Source organism: Sorex araneus, chromosome X, assembly GCF_027595985.1.
Source record: "Sorex araneus isolate mSorAra2 chromosome X, mSorAra2.pri, whole genome shotgun sequence".
NCBI lineage: Eukaryota > Metazoa > Chordata > Mammalia > Eulipotyphla > Soricidae > Sorex > Sorex araneus.
In genome coordinates, this window is record NC_073313.1 from 136,372,403 (window position 1) to 136,396,364 (window position 23,962).

Below are 23,962 nucleotides of genomic sequence, written 5' to 3' on the forward strand. Positions count from 1 at the left end.
GAAAACTCAACGATATGAATACATGGCCGAGAATACTATATCCAGATAAATCATTATTTAGATTTGAAGCAACAATACAAACTTTCAGGCACAGGAAACAGTTAATGGAGTTCATGGCTTAAAACCAGTTTTTAAGAAGAATTAAAGATGCTTCTTTAAAAGATAGGACAAACTTCTCAGCGTGTAACATTGAATATGACATTCACTCATGTTGCTTATGATTATCCTCTACTAGATTAAAAAATATATGATTCCTAGATTTCTAAGGGATTTTACATATTTTAATAATGAATTAATATCTCATTTATATTGAATTTCCTATGGCTGATGAGGTTTTTTGGCTTCCATGGGGATTTTATACAATCTTTTACTTATTGATGCAGATACTTAAGGAGTATCTATAATATTTTCTAATATAACTTGAATATTCCCTTTCTGAAAATTAAACACACCTTACATCTCTACAGGCCCATTGAAATTTTTCCTTTAAATATTAAGGCTCTTCACTCTTATTAAATGTTGCATTTGTAGAATTTACCTATTTCATGTAAATTTTAAAATGCGTTAGTGTTGGATATCATTGGTTTGTCCTTTCTCCCTTGCCACAGAGTTTGGGTTTATCTGGTAATAATCTCTAAACAATTCTAGACTACATTGGTATGTCCTACTCCCCTTACCACTAAGAGCTTAGGTATATCAGCGACACCCATCAAAGTGCTCCTGAGTCACTCCCATTCCTTTGTTTATCTGTAACCACTTCTACCAGTTTATCTGCTCTTCCTCTAATCAAACTCTGTTAATTTGTAAGATCAGACCTTGCTAGGACAGTGAACTAGTATTATAAGTTAATATTGTCTTTGTCCTCTCTTATGTCTTTTGAATAGTTTACTTTAAAGCAATATCCTTTTTGTATGGACAAAGAAAGACATTTATTAATATGCTTTGGTAACATGGGATTCAATTGGCTTCAAATATTATTCACTCCCGGGCACCTGCTTTCTTGACTTAAGCCTCAGCTGCCCTTACTTCCTAGCACCTCTAAAAGTAGGGTCCCGACGAGGGACGGGACGGACCCAGGGCAAGCGGTGAGTTATGTGCTACCCTGGCATCGAGATAGACCTGGCCAAAGCGCCTAATGCTTAACTATATGTTAAGAGCTTGGTCATGGACATGTTATGTCATGATCCAGAAGCAACGACGAGACTAGGACCCTACTAGGGCTAGGAAAGACTAATCTTGCCTGAGCACTGTAGTCTGAGATCGAGGTGACCCCAGGAGAGCAATTCTATAAGTTTAATGAGTCTCTTGCTATGTCCATACAAAATGATTTATAATATGAATACTTATATGTTAGTTGGACAAAGAGAGGAGAAACACACCCATGGGATTCTGCTCTTGGGCGGATGTCCTGCTGAAAGAGATTCTGTCCTAGTGAAAGCATCCCCTAAGGGATAGAACTTTACCCCCTATTGATCGTAACCACACCTATGCATAAGCCCCAGCACCGCATCCACCAGATGCGGGGGCGGGGGGATTTAAGGTGGCTGTAGGAGGGGGTTGGGGAGGAAGCAGAGAGAGAGAATGAAGTAGGATGGGGGAGGAAGAAGCAGGAGGAGAATCAGAGGAGAATGGAGAGGAGATTGTAATAAACTGCAACTGAGACCAACCAGTCTGGCCTCCGTTCCTTCCTTCACCTGCCTCATCATCGCTATCAACCTCCCCGGGGTGGGGGAAGTGGCTGGAGACTACCAAACGCGGGTGGCGGGAGAGTCAGCGCCGCTGCCCTGTGCCCAGTGCCTGGTACGATGCCGCGAGGCGCTCCCCGCCCCTTTTCCTTTTCTTTTTTGTGTTTTTACACATGTTAGCACAGATAACCGATAATATTAATTATTTTAATTTATATCCCTGTTAAAATGGAAAGATTTTATTTTGAAAAAAGTATTGTTTCTTGGGACTGGAGCGATAGCACAGCGGGTAGGGCATTTGCCTTGCACGCGGCCGACCCGGGTTCGAATCCCAGCATCCCATATGGTCCCCTGAGCACGGCCAGGGGTGATTTCTGAGTGCAGAACCAGGAGTAACCCCTGTGCATCGCCAGGTGTGACCCAAAAAGCAAAAAAAAAATTAAAAAAAAGTATCATTTCTTTAGTCTATCATTGATTTACAATTTGTGGAATTTTAAGATATTAGATCTATTTATCTATATGCGTGTAGTTTTCACCACTTCCAAGAAAGAGAGAGAAAGATGTCTCCCATATGTGAGATAAAAAGACACATAGTGGGGCTAGAGCGATAGCACAGCAGGTAGGGCATTTACCTCTCACACAGCCAACCTGGGTTCTATTCCCAGCATCTCATGTGGTTCCCTGAGCACCACCAGAAGTAATTGCTGAGTGCAGAGCCAGGAGTAACCCCTGTGCATTGCCAGGTGTGACCCCCAGAAAAGCAAAAAAAAGACACTTAGTAAGGGAACAACATATGGTGAAAGCCACCGGAATTGAAGTGTTGTCTAAGTAATTGAGCTTACATGTTGGGGTGGGGCTGAGTTGGGAGGGGTACTTGGGACACTGGTGAAAGGAAGCTGGATCTCATGAAGTGTGTGGTATTGGTATTGGAATGAAATATGTATGAAGTGTGATTAACAGTATTGTAAAATCAATAAAATGATTTAAAAACCATAAAAGCCAAAACCAGTTGGTTATGTTTTGTTTCCTGATCCATCATGTTAGTCTGTGTCATTTCATGGTAGATTTAGTCCATTGGCATTAAGATAAATTATTTATATAAAGGAATTTTTTGTCATGTTTGTATGATTAATTTGGCATTTTATTTCTATTTTGACATTTCCTTTTTATATGTGGCCTTTCACTGTCCATGCCAGAGCTGAATTTCTTCAAAATATGTCCTAAACTGCGGTTTGTTTGAGGATTTTTAGTTTTTAAATTTTTTATTTTTTATTAAATCACAGTGAATACACAGTCACAAAGTAGTTCATGATTGGGTTTCAGTCATACAATATTCCATCACCTGTCCTTCACCAGTGTTCATTGGTTCTCAAACCCAATATTTCCAGTTTCTGTCCCAACCTTCTCTGCTCAGCCTGCCTGCATAGTAGATGCTTCTCTCTCTTTCTCTCTCTCTCTCTCTCTCTCTCTCTCTCTCTCTCTCTCTCTCTCTCTCTCTCTCTCTCTCTCTCTCCCCCTCTCTCTCCCCACCACCACTTGTGGCAAGTTTCCAAGTAGGGGTCAGTCTTCTTGGCCCTTGTTTCTGCAGTCCTTAGGCATTAGTCTCATAACTGTTTTTCTTTTTAACTCACAAATGAGCCCAATCATTCTATGATTCTATGTCTGTCCCTCTCTTTCTGAATCATTCCAGGCAGCAGGATATTCTCCATGTCTATTCACTTATATGCAAATTTAATGTTTTCATTTTTTGTGCTAGAGGCTTATGCCTATGTTTTCCTCTATGTATTTTTGATTCAAGTCTGATATTGAGGGCTTTATAGCATTTTAAAAAAATTTTATTAGTCAATCACTGTGAGGTACAGTTACAAACTTATGAACTTTCGTGTTTGCATATCGTTTACATCCCTGCAGCTGTGCCCATTCTTCTCCACCAATGTTCCCAGTATACCTCCCACCACCCCCACTCCAACCCCCACCAGCCAACCCTGCCTCTGTGGCAGGGCATTCCCTTTTGTTCTCTCTCCTGTTGGATGTTATAGTTTGCAATAGAGGTATTGAGTAGCCATCATGTTCGGTCTATAGTCTACTTTCGGCACACAGCTTTCAACCTGAGTGGGTCCTCCCAACATTCTCTACTAGGTGTTCCCTTCTCTATCTCAGCTGCCTTTTCCCCAGCATGTGAGGCCAGTTTCCAAGCTGTGGGGCAGACCTCCTGGTTCTTATCTCTACTACTCTTTGGTGTTAGTCTCCATTCTGCTACTTTATATTCCACAGATGAGTGCAATCTTTCTTTTTTTATTATTTTTTATTTTTTTAATAATTTATTTATTTTTAATTAGAGAATCACCGTGAGGGTACAGTTACAGATTTATACACTTTTGTGCTTATACTTCCCTCATACAAAGTTCAGGAACCCATCCCTTCACCAGTGCCCATTCTCCACCACCCGTAAACCCAGTGTCCCTCCCACCCTCCCCAATCCCATCTCCCCCGCAACCCACCCTGCCACTGTGGCAGGGCATTCCCTTCTGTTCTCTCTCTCTAATTAGCTGTTGTGGTTTGCAACAAAGGTGTTGAGTGGCCGCTGTGCTCAGTCTCTAGCCCTCATTCAGCCCGCAAGTCCCTTCCCCCACATGGCCTTCGACTACAATGTAGTTGGTGATCGCTTCTCTGAGTTGCCCTTTCCCCGGAACGTGAGGCCAGCCGCGAAGCCATGGGGTCAACCTCCTGGTACTTATTTCTACAGTTCTTGGGTATTACTCTCCCACTCTGATATTCTATATACCATAGATGAGTTCAGTCTTTCTATGTCTGTTTCTCTCTTTCTGACTCATTTCACTCAGTATGCAACTTTTCATGCCCATCCACTTAACTACAAAATTCTTGACCTTCTTTTTTCTAACAGCTGCATAGTATTCCATTGTATAGATGTACCAAAGTTTCCTCAACCAGTCATCCGTTTTGGGGCATTCGGGTTTTTTCCAGATTCTGGCTATTGTAAACAGTGCTGCGATGAACATACATGTGCAGATGTTGTTTCGATTGTATTTTTTTGCTTCTTTGGGATATATTCCCAGCAGTGGTATTGCTGGGTCAAATGGGAATTCAATATCTAATTTTTTGAGAATCGTCCAAATTGTTTTCCAGAAGGGCTGAACCAGTCGGCATTATTTTTAGTGAGTCACAGTGAGGGTACAGTTACAGATTCACACGTTTTCGTGCTTATTTTTCCCTCATGCAATGTTCGAGAACCCATCCCTCCACCAGTGTCCATTCTCCACCACCAATGAACCCAGTATCCTTCCCAACCCCCGATCCCATCCCCCCCTGCCCCACCCCGCCTCTGTGGCAGGGCATTCCAATTTGTTCTCTCTCTCTCTCTCCTTTTGGATGTTGTAGTTTGCAGTAGGGGCACTGAGTGGCCATCATGTTCAGTCTCTAGTCTACTTTTAGCACGCATCTCCCTCCCTGCGCAGGATCTCCAATCACATTTTATTTGGTGTTCCCTTCTCTATCTGGGATGACTTTCCACCAACATGTGAGGCCCGCTTCCAAGCTATGGAGCTAACCTCCTGGCTTTATATACTACTATTCTTGGGTGTAAGTCTCCTACTCTGTTATTTTATATTCCACAGATGAGTGCAATCTTTCTATGCCTGTCCCTCTCTTTCTGGCTCATTTCACTTAGCGTGATACTTTCCATGTTGATCCACTTATATACAAAGTTCAGCTGCATAGTATTCCATTGTATAGATGTACCAAAGTTTCTTTAACCAGTCATCTGTTCTTGGGCACTCGGGTTTTTTCCAGATTCTGGCTATTGTAAACAGTGTCTCGATGAACATATAAGTGCAGATGTCATTTCGACTATACATTTCTGTTTCTCCAGGATATATTCCCAGAAGTGGTATTGCTGGATCAAATGGAAGCTCAATTTCTAATTTTTTGAGAATCGTCCATATTGTTTTCCAAAGGGACTGGATCAGTCGGCATTCCCACCAGCAGTGTAGAAGGGCCCCTTTCTCTCCACATCCTCTCCAACAGCGGTTGCTTTTGTTCTTTAGCATGTGTGCCATTCTCTGTGGTGTGAGGTGGTATCTCATGGTAGTTTTGATCTGCATCTCCCTGATGATTAGTGATGAAGAGTTTTTTATGTTTCTTTTAGCCATTCGTATCTTTTTCTTGGAAAAGTTTCTGTTCATTTCTTCAGCCCATTTTCTGATGGGGTTGGATGTTTTCTTCTTGTAGAGTTCAACCAGTGCTCTGTATACCCTTGACATCAATTCTTTATCGGATGGGTATTGGGTGAATATCCTTTCCCATTCTGTAGATTGCCTTTGTATTCTGGTCACTGTGTCTTTTGCGGTGCAGAAGCTTCTTAGTTTAATGTAGTCCCATTTGTTTAACTCTGTTTTTACTTGATTGCTTAGTTCCGTGTCATCTTTGAAGATACCTTTAGCTTCAATATCGTGAAGGGAGGTCCTTCACCTCTAAAGAGGTGAAGCTGATTATGAGGTACTTGATTTTCTGAGACACAATTGTGAACAGGATTGGTGTTTTTCAATATCTCTTTCATTATTAGTATATAGGAAAGCCATAGACTTTGGATTATTGATTTTGTAACCTGCCAATTTGCTATACAAAACTATACAAATCTGTTGTTTCTGTAAGCTTTCTTGTAGAGTGTTGCAACAATGTTGCAGTTTTACTTGACAGTCTGAGGCATTTAACTAGCAGAAGAAATATACATTTTGGGGAGCATCACATGACTGTCAGAGGTTTTTGTGTTGTGGCCTGCCAGAGAGCAGCCTGTTCAACCCAGTTTTATTAAGTCGGTTGATGTACTAACCAATGATATTCAGCCACATAGGCAGAATATGCAAATTAACATAGTCCACGAAAACAGTAACAAAGTCAGTTACACACTCGGAAGTATAGTCAGTTAAAGTAACAGTAACAGTAACAGTAACAGAAAACTACGTTTACATCCAAACCTAGCTAGGCCTGAGATTATGGGATGTTGTATACTAACAGTAACAGTAGAGTCCTTAGGATTTTCTCAGAATAGCATATTGTCATTTGCAAAGTGTGAAAGCTTGATTTCTTCCTTCCTGTCTGCATGCTTTTGATATTTTTTTCTTGCCTAACTGCTATGGCAAGTTTTTCTAGCACTATATTGAATAGGTGTGATAAGAATGGTCAACCTTGTCTTTTGTCTGATCACAGTGGGAAAACTATTAGATTTTTCCCATTGATAATAACGCTTACTGTGAGCTTGGGGTAGATATCTTTGGTTATATTAAGGAAATTTCCTTTGAATCCCATTTAGTTGAGAGTCTTTATCCTGTTTGGTTGTTGGATCTTGTGAAAAGCTTTCTCTGCATCTATTGCTATGATCAGCACAGATCACTGTCACTGTCGTCCCATTGCTCATCGATTTGCTCTAGTGGGCACCAGTAATGTCTCCATCTTGAGATGTGTTGTTACTGTTTCTTGGCACATTGAATACACCATGGGTAGCTTGCCAGGCTCTGTCGTGCAGGCGAAATACTCTCTGTAGCTTGCCGGGCTCTCTGAGAGGGGCGGAGGAATCGAACCCGGGCCGGCCGCATACAAGGTGAACGCCCTATCCACTGCGCTATCTGTAATTTTTATTTTTTATTTTATTGATACAGTATATAATGTTTGTTTACTAATGACTCTTCAACCATCCCTGAATCCTGGGATAAGTCCTACTTGGTCTTGTGAATGTTAAACCATTATTACATTTCCCGGGTGAATCCTACTTGGTCACCGTGTATGATCTCTTCTATGACTTGTTGGAATTTATTTGCTAGAATTTTGCTGAGAATCTTTTTATCTTTTGCATCTTTTGCTTATCAGAGATATCGACCTGCAATTCTCTTTTTTGTGGTATCTTTGCTTTTGGTATCAGGCTAATATTTGCTTTATAGAAGATGTTTGGAAGTGTTTCTGTTTCTTCAAATTCCTGAAAAAGCTTGACAAAGATTGATAATAGGTATTCTTTAAAGGTTTGAATGAATTCACTAATGAATTCATGTGGGCCTGGGTTTTTGTTTTAGGAAGATTTTTATTGCCATTTCCATTTCCTTGATAGTGGTAGGTCTACTCAGATATTCCAAATCTTGATAGTTCAGCCTTGGGAGGTTTTGCATACTAGGGTTTTATCCATTTCTTATAGTTTCTCTTGTTTTGTGGCATAACAATTGTCAAAGTAATTTATGATGATCCTTTTTTTTTAATTGTATTGAATCACTGTGAGATAGTTACAAGCTTTCATCTTTGGGTTACAATCTCACAATGATCAAACACCCATCACTCCACGAGTGCACATTCCCCACCACAATATCCCGGGTATACCACCCCTTTACCACCCTCCCCCTGCCTCTATGGCAGACAATATTCCCCATACTCTCTCTCTACTTTGGGGCATTATGTCTTGCAACACAGACACTGAGAGGTTGTCATTATGATGATCCTTTGAATTTCAGTGCTTTCTGTTGTGATACCTCCTTTTTATTTCTGATTCGATTTATTAGATTTCTATTCCTTCCTTCCTTCCTTCCTTCCTTCCTTCCTTCCTTCCTTCCTTCCTTCCTTCCTTCCTTCCTTCCTTCCTTCCTTCCTTCCTTCCTTCCTTCCTCCTTCCTTCCTTCCTTCCTTCCTTCCTTCCTTCCTTCCTTCCTTCCTTCCTTCCTTCCTTCCTTCCTTCCTTCCTTCTTTCTTCCTTCCTTCCTTCCTTCCCTCCCAGGTTGGCTGCATGAAAGGCAAATGCCCTATCTTCTGTATTATTGCTCCACCCCTCGCTCTTTCTTTGTTAATCTTGCTAGTGATTTATTAATCTTGTTTATTTTCTCAAAGAATCAGCTCTCGGTTTCATTGATTTTTCGGATTGTCTTATGGGACTCCAGCTCATTTATTTCTGCTCTAAGTTCTATTATTTATGTTCTCCTGCCTGCTTTGGGCTGCTTTTGTTGATCATTTCCCAACATCTAAAGCTGTGAATTCATGTTATTTACCTGAGTCTTTTCTACCCTTGCTGATGAATGCTTGCAGACCTAGAAACTCCTTCAAACACTGCTTTTACTGTGTCCCACAATTTCTGGTAGCTCATATCCTTATTTTCTCTTGTTTCTAGGAATCTTTTGGTTTCTTCTCTAACCCACTGCTTGTTCATTAGTGAGCTGTTCAATTTTCAGGTGTTTGATCTGATTACTGTATGTTGTGTGATTAAGTTCTGTTTTCAGTGGATTGTAGTCTGAAAATATGGTTGATACAATTTCTATCCTATTAATTTTATGGAGTTATGTTTTTTGGCCCAGTATGTGGTCTATCTTGAAGAATGTCCCACATGCACTGAAAAATAATGTGTATTTGGCTTTTGGGGGATAAAATGTTCTGTATGTATCTACTAGCCTACCCTCTCTTCCACTACATCCTTCAGAGCCAGTATTTCTTTATCTGTCAAGGAATGACAAAGCAGTGTTGAAGTCTTCAACTAGTATTATGTTACTACCAATGTCCTCTTTGATGCCAGCATTTGTTTTAAGTATTTTGCTAGTCCCTCATTGAGTACATAAATGTTTAGGAGTGTAGTTTCTTGCTGATATACTTATCATTTTATTATAGCACAGAGGGTAGGGCGTTTGCCTTGCATGCAGCCGACCCAGGTTCAATTCCTCCCCCCCTCTCGGAAAGCCCGGCAAGCTACCGAGAGTATTTCGCCTGCACGGCAGATCCTGACAAACTACCCATGGCGTATTTGATATGCCAAAAACAGTAATAACAAGTCTCACAATGGAGACGTTACTGGTGCCCTCTCGAGAAAATCAATGAGCAATGAGATGACAGTGTTACAGTGATAGTGTCCTTCTCTGACTCTTCTATCCTTTTCACCCTGATATCTTATTAATCAGACACTATTATGGCCACCTCAGCCTTTTTGAAGTTGTTTGCTAAAAGAATTGTTTTCCAGCCTTTGACTTTGAGTCTGTTTACTCTGATTATTTAAAAGTGTCTCTTTTAAGAATCTAGGATTCAATTTTTAAATTAATTTTGCGACTCTGTGCCTCTTAATTGGTGTTCTTAAACCATTGACATTGAGAACGATTATTGTCATGGAGTTTTGTGCCAAGAAGTTTGTTGTGTTTGTGGGGTATACCTTGCCTTATAGTAGCCCCTTAAGTTCTTCTTTGTTTTTGAGTCTATTAAGTTTCTGAACTATTGTTTATCCATGAAGTTGTAGATCATTCATTCAAATCTGAATAACAGTCTAGCTGGGTATTCTTGATGAAGCCTTCATATCATTAACTTTTTTTTTACTGTTTTCCACCATTGACCTCAAGCCCTGAGGGTTTCATTTGATAGGTCTCTTGTAAACCTATAGGATGTCATTTGTGTGTAATTTTTTTCTTTGATCTTGCTGCTTTCAATATTGTGTCTCTCTCTAAGGTTTTTTTCATTGTAATTAGGATATGTCTTGGAGTCTTCTTATTAGGATCTCTTTTAGCTGTACACTTTGAATTTCTTGGATCTGGATGCTTGCATTTTCCTGCTCTGGGAACTTTTCACCAATGTTCTTTGATTGATACTTCTTCATTGGAGTTGCCTTTCTGCCCCTCAGGAACTCCAATGATTTTTATGCTGTTTCTCTTGATTACATCCCATAGTTCTCTTGTCTGCCCTCAGGTTATTTTGAAATATTTTTCCATCTTCTGTTGCATGGAGGTTTTCTGCATCTCATATTCAAGCTCACTGATTCTGTCTTCAGTTTCTCTCACTCTACTGTTGAGAGCATCCTTTGAATTTTCCATTTAATTTACTGAATTTTTTGTTAATGACATTTCTTACAATTTTCTAATTTCTTCTCTCATTTCCTCCTGCATTTTATTGGATGTTTGTACTACTGTTTCTTTGAGTTCATTAAACAGTCTCACCATTTTTGTCTCTGAATTCTTTTTCATAGAGATTATGTATGTGGGTATTCTTTGTTGAGGCTTCAGGGCTCCTATCTTCATCTGCTACTCGTATTAGGTTTCTTTGCTGTTTCCCCATGATGCTTGTGGCAGTCTGGAGGTGTTTTTTTTTTTCAATACACTATCAGCATCACCACCACCTCACTGCCAGGAAGGACTCTGGAGGAGCTCAGTGGGTGGTGATCTCTTCTTTCCCCAACAAGGATATTCACTTCTAATTTGGTGCTGCTCTGTATTTTTGTGAAGTCTCTTGTGCTTATTCAGGGAATGTGTTCTTTCACCTGAACTTGCTGTTACTTTTTTATTGGACGGACAGTATTTTTATTGTGCTCATTGTGGGTTCTGAGATAATGTTGATTGGAGTAGGGACTAATGGACTACTGGCCTAAAGTGGTCGGGTTAGACAGGCTGCCCTGGTGAGAGTACAGTATAAAAGGCCAATTTTTGGATCTTATTGGATTATGGTGGGGGAGATTAACAAGCAGCCATGTTTGCAGACACCTGCTCAGGAAACCATGCCCGCTTCTGGTCTGACCTGTTAGACAAGCCAGGCATTATGATCACGCAGCATCCATTAGAGTCGGCATTCAAAACCACTACCAGCTCATTGGCCCCCAAGAAAAATCTTTCCTCAAAGTCCCATTGAGAACACTTACAGAGTTTGTTTAGATGCAACAATTTTTTCTGAGAATGTCTTATCACTTTGTAAAATTTGAGTTAATCTTGGAGGGTAGAGTATTTCTCGTTGCAGGGTCTTTTAATTCAGTATTTTGAATATATCATTCCATTCTCTTCGTGCTTGTAGAGTTTTATTTGAAAAAAACTGTTGTGCATTATTATGCTGTTTCTCTTTTATTTGAGGCTTTGCTTCTCCTTTGCCACTTTAAGAAGTCTCTCTTCTCTCTCTCTTTCCCTCCCCCACTCTCTTTCTTTCTCTCTCTTTTTGTCTAGTTTCTTGCCAGTTTTATTACAACATGTCTTGGTGTTGTTATGTCAGGAGTTTATTTTCTTTGGCATTCTTTGAACCTTCTGGATCAGTGCACAAGTCTCTCTCCTCAGGTTGGGGAAGTTCTCAGCTATTATCTCTGTCCACTAAGCATTCTTTTCTTTTGTGTCTTTCCTCTCCAGTTGAAATTCCTATATTTCTGATATTATTCTTCAGCCTATTATCGATTTAAAATAAAAAAAAAATTCTTCATTCTTTTCAATCTGTTTCTTACTACTTTTTTCTGTTGATAGCATTGTGTAGCTTGTCTTCAAGGTCACATTTGATTTAGGGCCTCTTTCATTTTGCCTCTGAGCCCTATTACAGTACTTTTTGATTATTCAAATCTATTTCAACAAATTCTTTTATTTTTCCATAATTTTTTCTTTGGGTTTCTTGAATATATTTTCCAATACTTTCCTCAGTTTGTTAATATCCACTGAAATGTTGCTCTGTCATCATGCTCTAGCAGTACCTAAAGATCTGGTATAATAATGGATTTACCTGGAATTTTGTCCTGTATATATTAATACAGCTTAATTCTATCACTCCATATTTTTCACTAATGCTTCAAGGGAACTAATGATGGAACTATGAGTTTCAGGTGTTCTGAGCAGTGATCTAGTTCTTCCATTCATACTATCATCTTAGTGTCTATGATTATACTGACTTCTGATACCCACAAGCGCCTTGTGATGATTTCTTAAATGCTTAAAAGGTCAACATGATACCTGTGGCTCTTGTTTATGTGCTCTGGTTGGCAAAGGGATTTATGGCACTCAAGCCCATTTATCTGCTTTATCACTATTCTCTAGCTATACTGGGCTCTGGTGCAGTATTCACAGTTGCTGGCTTCTGAGATTTGATGATGTGGGTCACATTTCAACTGACTTGAACATTGACTGGGAATTGTGGTACCATGGACAAAATAGCGGTTTTTAAGCAAACTGATCTTGATAGTTAATAAGGAGGATGTTTATAATTGTCAGTACCAGTTTCAGGATGTCTACTCCATCTGGGTAGACATTTATTCACGCTCATAGGGGTCTGCTATCTGTTTGTGCCTCTGGGATGCAGCTCCTAGTTGCTTTCTTGGAAATGGTTCCCCCCAGCTCTGGCCTGAATGCAACTGTTCCTTGTCTGTGTTATACTCTGTCAACTCTTTTTGACATGTTAAATATAGTCACAAAATTGATTCTTTTTTCTTTTGCATTGGGTGTTATTCCATAGAGGTGTGGTTATTCCTCCTATTGTTATGTTTAGGAAGTCTTGGAGACACTATATCTCTTGAGATTTAATATAGAAATTAATTTGTGCAAAGATTTTTGTTCAGCAGGAACTTACTTGTGAAAAGTGAGACAGAGCTGCTAAGGAGAGAAACTTGTTGGGCAAAGCCAAGACTGAAATTTTGCTGGATGTGACTTATCTTGGGAATGGTGGCTCCCTGATTTTGTCAGAAGCTGAGAGTGACAACCCACCTTTGCTGCCAAGACCCAAATCTGTCTGCAACTTACCAAGTCCCAATTTAAACTGATGTCCTCTAAATCCCTTGTGCTAGGCTTACTCCTACCATAGGTTAGTGTTTTCTGTCAGGTTCTGGATTTGAGGCCCTTTTCTCTTTCAGACTCTGCTTCTCCCCTCTCTCACCATGAAGAAAGCACTCTAATTCAATTCTCTAGTTCAGCCTTCCATGGAATTCAGTTTCCCTGAAGTGATAGATGTTTTCTCCAGTGAATACTTGATGTTTCCTTCTATATCTGAACTGCCTTTCCCAGGGCATGTGAGGCCAGCTTCCAAGCCATGGAGCCAACCTCCTGGTACTAATTTCTATTATTTTTGGGTGTTAGTTTCCTACTCTGTTATTTTATATTCCACAGATGAGCGCAATCTACTATGTCTGTCTCTCTCTGACTAATTTCACTTAACACGATACTTTCCATGTTGATCCACTTATATGCAAATTTCATGACTTCATCTTTTCTAACAGCTGCATAGTATTCCATTGTGTAGATGTAATCAAAGTTTCTTTAACCAGTCATCTGTTCTTGTGCACTCGGTTTTTTTCCAGGTTCTGCCAATTGTAAACGGTGCTGGGATGAACATGTAAGTGCAGATGTCATTCCAGCTATGCTTTTTTGCTTCTCCTGGATATATTCCCAGAAGTGGTATTGCTGGGTCAAATGGGAGCTCAATTTCTAATTTTTTGAGGAGTGTCCATATTGTTTCCCAAAATGGCTGAACCAGTCGGCATTCCCATCAACAATGTAGAAGGGTCCCTTTCTCCCCATATGCCATCCAACAGAGGTTGCTTTTGTTCTTTTGGATGTGTGCCATTCTTTGTGGTGTGAGGTGGTATCTCATAGTTGTTTTGATCTGCATCTCCCTGATGATTAGTGATGAAGAACATTTTTTCATGTGCCTTTTGGCCATTCATATCTTTTCCTCGAGAAAGTTTCTGTTCATTTCTTTGTCCCATTTTCTGATGGGGTTGGATGTTTTCTTCTTGTAGCGTTCAACCAGTGCCTTATATGTCCTTGATATCAACCCCTTATCAGATGTGTATTGGTGAATATCCTTTCCCATTCTGTAGATTGTCTTTGTATTCTGGTCACTGTATCATTTGCGGTACAGAAGCTATTTAGTTTAAGATAGTCCCATTTGTTTAACTCTGTTTCCATTTGGTTGATCATTTGCATATCATCTTTGAAGATACCTTCAGCTTCAATATCGTGGAGGGTTTTGCCGACTTTGTCTTCAATGTAGCTTATGGCTATTGGTCTCATGTTGAAGTCTTTAATCAATTTGATCTGACTTTTGTGCATGGTGTCAGGTCGAGGTGGTTGTCTAGTTGTGCTGGCACCATTTTTTAAAGAGGATTTTCTTGCTCCACTTCAAATTTCTTGCTCCCTTATCAAAGATTAGATGGTCATACATTTGGGGTTGTGTGTAGGGATATTCAACCTTGTTACATTGGTCTGCGGGTCTGCATTTGTTCCATTACCGTGCTGTTTTAATTGGTACCGCTTTGTAGTAAAGTTTAAGGTTGGGGAGGGTGATGCCTCCAATCATCTTTTTCCCAAGAATTGTTTTAGCTATCCTTGGCACTTGTTCCATATGAATTTCAGGATTGATTGATCCGTTTCTTTGAAGAATGTCATGGGTATCCTTATAGGGATCGCGTTGAATCTGTATAATGCTTTGGGGAGTATTGCCATTTTGACAATGTTGATTCTCCCTATCCATGAGCAGGGGATATGTTTCCATTTCCTCATGTCCTCTTTAATTTCATTGAGTAGTGTTTTACAGTTTTCTTTGTAGAGGTCCTTTACTCCCTTATTTAAGCTGATTCTGAGGTACTTCATTTTCTGGGGCACGACTGTGAATGGGATTGTTTTTCCATGTCCCTTTTTTCTGTCTCGTTGTTTGCATATAGGAAGGCCATGGATTTTTGGGTATTGATTTTATTGCCTGCAACTTTACTGTAAAAGTTTACTCTACTAAGAGTTTCTTAGTAGAGGATTTAGGCTTTTCTAGATATATTCTCATATCGTCTGTGAATAGTGAGAGTTTGATTTCTTCCTTTCCTATCTGTATGCCCTTATTATCTTTTTTTGCCTAGTAGCTATCGCAAGTACTTCTATTACTATATTAAAGAGAAGTGGTGAGAATGCGCATCCTTGTCTTGTCCCTGATCTTAGAGGAAAGGCCCTTATTTTTTCCCCATTGAGGATAATGCTTGCCACAGGTTTGTGGTAGATGGCTTTGACTATCTTAAGGAAAGTTACTCCAAAACCCATTTTGGTGAGAGTTTTCATCATGAACGGGTGTCGGATCTCGTCAAATGATTTCTCTGCATCTATGGATATGATCATATGGTTTTTATCTTTACTTTTGTTGATATGATAGATTATGTTGATTGATTTCTGAAAGTTGAACCATACTTGCATCACCGGGATGAATCCCACTTGGTCATGGTGTATGATCTTTTTGATGAGTTGTTGGATCCTGTTTGCTAATATTTTGTTGAGGATCTTCGCATCGGTGTTCATCAGTGATATTGGTCTATAATTTTCTTTCTTAGTGGTGTCTTTGTTTGCTTTTGGTATTAGGGAGATGTGCGCTTCATAGAAACTCTTGGGAGAGTTCCTGTTTCTTTAATTTCCTGGAAAAGCTTGAGGAGAACTGGCAACAGGTCCCCTTTAAGTGTTTTGAAGAATTGGCCAGTGGATCATCTGGACCTGGGCTTTTGTTTTTGGGGATAATTTTGATTACAGTTTCAATTTCCTTGATATTAATGGGTCTATTCAAGTATTTCTGGTCTTATTGGTTCAGTCTTGTGAGATTGTAGGAATCAAGGAATTCATCCATTTCTTTTAGGTTATCTTATTTTGTGGCATACAGAACTTCAAAGTAGTCTCTGATGATCTTTTGAATCTCATCGGTTTCTGTTGTGATGTACCCCTTTTCATTTGTGATTCGGTTCATTAGGGTTCTCTCTCTTTCTTCCTAGCAGTTTATCAATCTTGTTTATTTTCTCAAAGAACCAGCTATGGTTTCATTGACCTTTCGGATTGCTTTCTGGGTTTCCATGTCGTTAATTTCTGCTCAAATTTTTATTATTTCTTTCCTTCGGTCTGGTTTCGGATCCTTTTTCTGGATTTTTTCTAAAATCTTGAGCTGTGAAATCAAGCTATCTATGTAGGACCTTTCTTCCTTTCTGAGGAATGCTTGCAGAGCATAGTTTTCCCCTTAACATGGCTTTAGCTGCGTCCCATATGTTTTGGTAGCTCTTGTCTTCATTATCATTTGTTTCTAGGTATCTTTTGATTACTTCCTTGATTTCCTTCCTTTCCCACTCATTGTTAAACATTGAGTTGTTTAATTTCCAGGTGTTTGATTTGGTTGTCCCTGTCTGTGTGTGGTTAGCTTCTATCTTCAGCTCATCATGGTCTGAAAGGATGGTTGATACAATTTCTATTTTTCCGATTTTTTTGAGTTATGTTTTGTGGCCCAGTACATGGTCTATTTTTGAAAATGTTCTGTGTGCACTGGAAAAGAATGTGTATTCTTTCTTTTTGGGGTGTAAAGCCCTGTATAGGCCTCTCTCTTCAATTTCTTCTTTCAGAGTCAGTGTTTCCTTGCTGAGTTTTGTTCTTGTCAATATGTCCAGAGGTGATAAGGTGGTGTTGAGGTCTCTGAATATTATTGTGCTGTTAGTGATGTCCTCTTTGAAGTCTGTCAGGAGTTGTTTTAATTATTTAGCCCGTCGTTCATTAGGTGCCTATATGTTTAAGAGTGTGAATTCCTCTTGTTGTACATGTCCCTTGATAAATAGAAAATGACCTTCACTGTCCCTTCTAATCTTTTTCACCCTGAAATCTATGTTGTTGGATACTAGTATGGCCACTCCAGCTTTTTTGAGGAAGTTGTTTGCCTGCAGGATTGTTTTCCATCCTTTGACTTTGAGTCTGTGTTTGTTCTGACTGTTCAGGTGTGTTTCTTGCAGGCAGAGGAATGTTGGGTTTAGTTTCCAGATCCATTTTGCCACTCTGTGTCTCTTCATTGGTACATTTAGGCCATTGACATTGAGAGAGATTATTGTCATGGTTTTTTTGTCATCTTTCTGTGGGGTTTGTTGTTCTTATGGGGTTCTTTCTTGTCTTACAATAGCCCCTTTAGTCCTTCTTTTTAAGTTTGGTTTTGAGTCTATGAAGTTCCTGAGCTGTTGTTTATCTGAGAAACGGTGTATGGTTCCTTCAAGTTTGAGTGAGAGTTTAGCCGGATAAAGTAATCTTGGTGATGGGTTCATTTCGTTGAGTTTTTCTCACTATGTCCCACCATTGTCTTTGGGCTTGGAGGGTTTCCTCTGATAGGTCTGCTGTAAATCTAAGGGGTGCTCCTTTGTATGTGATTTCTTCTTTGACCTTGCTGCTTGCAGAATTGTGTCTCTATGCACAGCATCCATCATTCTGACTATGATATACCTTGGAGTCTTTTTATTCGGGTCTCTTTTTGCTGGTACTCTTCATACTCCTTAGATCTCGATGCCTGCCTTCTCCAGTTCTGGGAATTTCTTAGCAACGATGTCTTTCACTGTGTTTTATTCATTGGGGTTACTTTCCTGTGCTTCTGGTACTCCAATGATTCTTATGTTGTTCCTGTTGAAGTCATCCCCAAGGACTCTGATTCGCTCTAGAGCCGTTTTTAGGTCTTTTGCCATTATTTGTTGTTGTCTGTAAGCTTTCTGCACCTCATCTTCAAGCTCACTGATTCTGTCTTCGGCTGTAGCTATTCTACTGTTGAGGGCTCCTACTGAGATTTTTAATTCATCTACTGATTCCTTTATTTGTGTGACTTCTGTTCGTAGCTTTGAAATTTCTGCTCTCATTTCTTCCTGCATTTTCTTGGTGGACCATTCTAATGCTTCATTTATATCCTGCCTTAATTTATTGCATGTCTGTTCCATCGTTGCTTGGAGTACGTCGACTCTCCTCAAGATTTCCTCTCTGAATTCTTTATCTGAGAGGTCATGTATGTGAGTAGCCCCTGTTGAGGGTTCTTGAATCTTTTCTTCTTCCTCTCTTGGTGGAGGGTATTTTGGCTTTTTCTTCATATTGTTATGGAAGTATATAGTTGGAACCTTTTGTTGTCTATTCCTATTCCCTCTTGCTGTGGAAGGAGGGGGACTCTGGTGTGCTATTGCTGATGGCAGCCTTGTTCTTATACTAGAGTTCTTCCTTACCTTCAGGCGCTCTTCCTGATTGATGTGGGGCCTCTGGTGAAGATTTAAGGTTATGTTCTCTTTACGAAGGTTTTGCACAGCTACTAGTATTCACTGATAGTTTTTTATTAAGTTAGAATAAGCTAATGGGCTATTTGGCATAGAATGATTGATATAGCTAGGGTGATTTTCAAAGAAACAGATTATACCTATTATGCTAAAGCAAAAAATAATAACTGTGGCCACTCCGGCTGGAGGCAAAGCCTATGTTGAGACCACGCCCTCTGGAGGCCACGCCCCCAGTATCCTCTTGGGATTATCTGAAGATGGGGCGGTTTTAGGGAACCAGGCAGGGAAGCACAGTGATGGGAGGCGGGGCTGGGCGGATGCTGGACGAGCCAGGGCGGACAGATCACGTGGGAACCAGCTGGGGCAACCAGCACTATGATTTTTGACCTATCTTCTACCCCTTCTTTTCCCTTCTCTGTCTTCCTCTTTTTCACTTTTCTCTTTCATTTCTCAACCTCTTCCTGTAATTACTTTACCACTTAAAATATAAAGAACATTCTAATCTTACTAAGGCAGTAGAAAAGCATGCCATAGACACAATCAAATATATGAGTAATTATTACACAAGATCCCTACACACGCGGCTAAGATCACAGTGGAAAGAGCCTATTTTCCATCTCAAACTGAACCTATGTGCAGCCTGAAATTATAAGATTGTTCTTAGTTGGGTCTGGGTAGTGCTGGAGAAGGTATAGGTCACAGGTGAAATCCGATGCTCAGATACTTCTGAGGCCTTGTTGAAGCAAATTGACACCTCTGCCACTCCCTTTGATTGAGCTGGGGCATTTTCTATCCATACATCTTCAGGGAATACCTACATAGTAACAGTGCCCCCAGGTAATTCAGAGTCAAGTAGTACACTTTTTGATACAGATAAGACTGGAAGGGTATTAGGGGAAGTGGGGTCTTTTCAAAGCATCATGGCTCAGAGAGGACTACAAGGATAATTGGAATCAAATGTTTCTGCAGCTCAGTAATATGACTGCTTAATTAATTATGAACATCTTATCTTTACTGAACCTGAGGGATTTTTTGGGTAGGTTTTATTGGATCATCATGAGATATAGTTACAAACTTGCATGATTACGTTTCAGATATACAATTCTCAAGCACCCATCCCTCCACCAGTGCATATTTTCTACCACCATTGTTCCCAGTGTCCTTCCCGCCACCCCCACTCCATCACACCTGTGTAGCAGGTACAATCCTTCTCACTCTCTCTCTCATTTTGGGCATTATGATTTGCAATACAGATACTTAGAGGCCATCGTGTTTAGTCCTAGGTCTACTTTCAGCACATATCTCCCATCCCAGGCGATCCCTCCAATCATCATTTAAGTAGTGCTTCCTCCGCCATCCTAACTGCCTTTTACCCCAGCCCATGGGGCCAGCTTCTAAACCATGGTGTGATCCCCCTGGGCCTTATCTCCACTGTCCTTAGGTGTTAGTCTCATATTATGCTACTTTATTTTCCACAAATGAGCACAGTCATTCTATGTCTGTCCCTCTCTTTCTGACTAATTTCACTTAGCATGATACTCTCCATGTTCATCCACATATATACAAATTTCATTATTTCATCTCTTATACCAACTGCATAGTATTCCTGAGGGATTTTCCAGACATCTTTGAACTGGTCTTCACTGAACTCTTTGGAATGAAAAAAGAAAATTATTAGGTTTAGCTGTGGTGCTGAAGAAAGCTCTGGCTTAGCATTTTCGAATCAGAACTTGGTCACTGATTTGTGTGGTAACCTTGAACCAGGATTTCTATGGGCCTCATTTTTAAAGTGGTATGACTGGAACAGACAGGTTCTCAAATTTTAATCACTCCAGACCACCAGCAGCAACATCACTCAGTAACTTGTTAGAGATGGCAATTATCAGGCTTAATCCAAGACATAGCAAATTAAACCATCTGGGGTGGGGGCTAGAAATGTGTACATTAACAAGGCGCCCAGGCACAGAGAACCAATAGAATGAAATCATCTAAGACACTTCTAGCTTTTATTGCATGTGATCATTAATATAAATATGCATTTTATTTTATTTTATTGAATCACTGTGATACAGTTTCAAAGTTGTCTATGAATGGGTCTTAGTCATGCAATGTCTCAACACCCATTCATCCCTTCACCAGTGTATATTTCCAGGTATCAATGGCCCCAATTTCCCTCCTGTTCCCATCTCAGGCTTATTCTATGGCATGTATTTTTTTCTCTTTATCTCTTATTTTTAAATCTTATAGGGGCTATGTGAATGAATGCTGGGGATCCAGGGTCACACCAAGTTTATAGTATATTTTATCACCTCTATAAAATCAATTTACTCATATCAGAGTTTGTTTACTACGAACTACTTTTATTTTTCAATAAAAATATTTTTATGTACCAAAGTTTCTTTAACCAATAATCTGTTTTTGGCACTCCATTTTTTCCTAGATTTTGGCTATTGTAAACAGTGCTGCAATGAACATAAAAATGCAGATGTCATTTTTACTATACCTATTTGCATCTCTGGGATATATTCCCAGAAGTGGTATTGCTGGGTCAAATGGGAGCTCAATTTCTAATTTTTTGAGAACCGTCCATATTGTTTTCCAAAAGGTTTGAACCAATCAGCATTCCCACAAGCAGTGAAGGAGAGTCCCTTTCTCCCCGCATCTGCGCCAACACAGGTTGCTTTTGTTCTTTTGGATGTGAATACTATGAAGCTGTTAGAAAAGATGAAGTCATGAAATTTGCATGTAAATGGATCAACATGGAAAGTATCATGTTAAGTGAAATGAGTCAGAAAGAGAGAGACAGACATAGAAAGAATCCCTCATCTGTGTAATATAAAGTAACAGAGTGGGAGACTAATACCCAAGAGTATTAGAGATAAGGACCAGGAGGTGTGCCCCACAGCTTGGAAACTGGCATCACATGCTGGGGGAAAGGCAGCTGAGATAGAGAAGAGAAAACCAGGTAGAGGATGTTAGGAGGACCGATTCAGGTTGAAAGATGGGAGCAGAAAGTGTCTATCGATCGAACATAAAGGCCACTCAATACCTCTATTGCAAACTTCGACACCCAAAAAGAGAAGAACAAATGGGAATGCCCTGCTGCAGACGCAGGGTGGGGTGGTGGGGGATGGGGTGGGGCTGGTAGAGGGATACTGGGAACATTGGTGGAGGAGAATGGGCACTGGTGGAGGAATGAGTAAACGATCACTGTATGACTGAAATGCAAACGCGAAAGTTCATAAGTTTGTAACTGTACTTCACGGTGATTCACTTACAAAAATTTTTTTAAAATATGTTGAATCTTTTGATTCAAAAAAAATTCTGAAACTTTAAACTCATTGAAGTTCCGCAAGAGTTGAAGATGCCGCTCTGTCTAACATTTATCGACTTAAAGAAGGCCTTCGATTCTGTTGAGACTGAAGTAGTCATTGAAGCCCTAGCCAAACAAGGCGTTCAAACCCAGTACATCAGGATCCCCCGTGAGCTGTATTATGGATTCACCACCAGGATCTCACCATTCTACAAGGAAGTGATCATTGACAAAAAAAGAGGGGTTCGGCAAGGTGATATCATTTCACCTTAACTCTTCAGTGCCACCCTCGAGAATGTCATGCGATGACTGGAATGGGAAAGAATGGGAGTAAAGATAGATGGTTGGCAACTATACCACCTCCATTTCACGGATGACATAGTTCTTATAACGCCAAACATTAACCAAGTGCCACAAATGCTGGCCAACTTCGACCTCAAGTGTAGAAAGGTTGGACTGCAGCTGAACCTCAACAAGACGATGCTCATGAAAAATGAGCTAGTCCCTGACGCTCTATTTACTCTCAATGGAACGAACATCTCCGAATGCAGCAGTACCTGGGTCAAGAACTGAACATGAGGAATGACTTGGCACCAGAACTGCGCAGGAGAAAGAGAGCAATGTGGAACGCCCTCAACAGCGTTGAAGAAGTGGTTAAGAGGACAAAGGACTGCACGATCCCTCAGACCCTGCCTCCCGTCGTCACGCCTCTGCTCGCTCCCAACAGCGTTGCCCCTGTCCTGCAGGGAATCAGGCCACCCTGAGCACTGCCAGTATCCCAAGTGGTTACTGGGGGCGTGGCCTGTATCTCAGGGGGCGTGGACTCAAAGGGGGCGTGGCCTCCTGCCCGAGCAGTTATTATTATTTTTTAGCATAATCTGTATAACCTGTTTCTATGAAAAATACCCTGGCCATCTCAATCACTCCATGTTAATTTCTATTAGCTTATTCTAACTTCACAAAAACTATCCATGAACAATAGAAACTTTGCAAGGAGAGCATAGACTTAAACCTTCACTAGAGGCCCCACATAAATTAGAATGAATGCCTGAGAGCAAGGAAAAATTCTAAAATAGGAACAAAGCTACCATTATTTATTTAGCACAACCAGAGCCCCTCCTCCAGCAGCAAGAGGGAATAAGGATAAACAACTAAAACGTTGCAACTCTATACTTCCATACCAATATGAAGAAACAGCGAAAATCCTCTCCATGAAGAGAGGATGAGGAAAAGATTCCAGAAACCACAACAGGGGCTACCCACATATACGACCTTTCAGAAAAAGAATTCATAGAGGAAATCTTAAGGAGACTCGATATACTCCAAGCAACCATGGAACAGACATCCAATAAATTAAGGCAGGATATAAATGAAGCATTTAATGGTCCACCAAGAAAATGCAGGAAGAAATGAGAGCAGAAATTTCAAAGCTATAAACAGAAGTCACACAAATAAAGGAATCAGTAGATGAATTAAAAATCTCAGTAGGAACCCTCAACAGGAGAATGGCTACAGCCTAAAACAGAATCAGCGAGCTTGAAAATGAGGTGAGAAAGCTTACAGACAACAACAAATAATGGCAAGAGACCTCAAAACAGCTCTAGAGTGAATCAGAGTCCTAGAGGATGACCTCAAGAGGAACAACATAAGAATCATTGGAGTACCAGAAGCACAGGGAAGTAACCCCAATGAATAAAACACAGTGAAAGACATCATTGCTAAGAAATTCCCAGAGCTGGGGAAGGCAGGCATACATATCTAAGGAGTCCGAAGAGTACCAGCAAAAAAGAGACCCGAATAAAAAGACTCCAAGGTATATCATAGTCAGAATGATGGATGCTGTGCATAGAGACACAATTCTGCAAGCAGCAAGGTCAAAGAAGGAAATCACACACAAAGGAGCACCCCTTAGATTTATAGCAGACCTATCAAAACCCTCCAAGCCTGAAGACAATGGTGGGACATAGTGAAAAAACTCAACGAAATGAACCCATCACCAAGATTACTTTATCCGCCTAAACTCTCACTCAAACTCGAAGGAACCATACACTATTTCTCAGATAAGCAACAGCTCAGGAACTTCATAGACTCAAAACAAACTTAAAAGACGGACTAAAAGGGCTATAGTAAGACAAGGAAGAACCCCATAAGAACAACAAACCCCAAAGGAAGATGACACAAAACCCTATGACA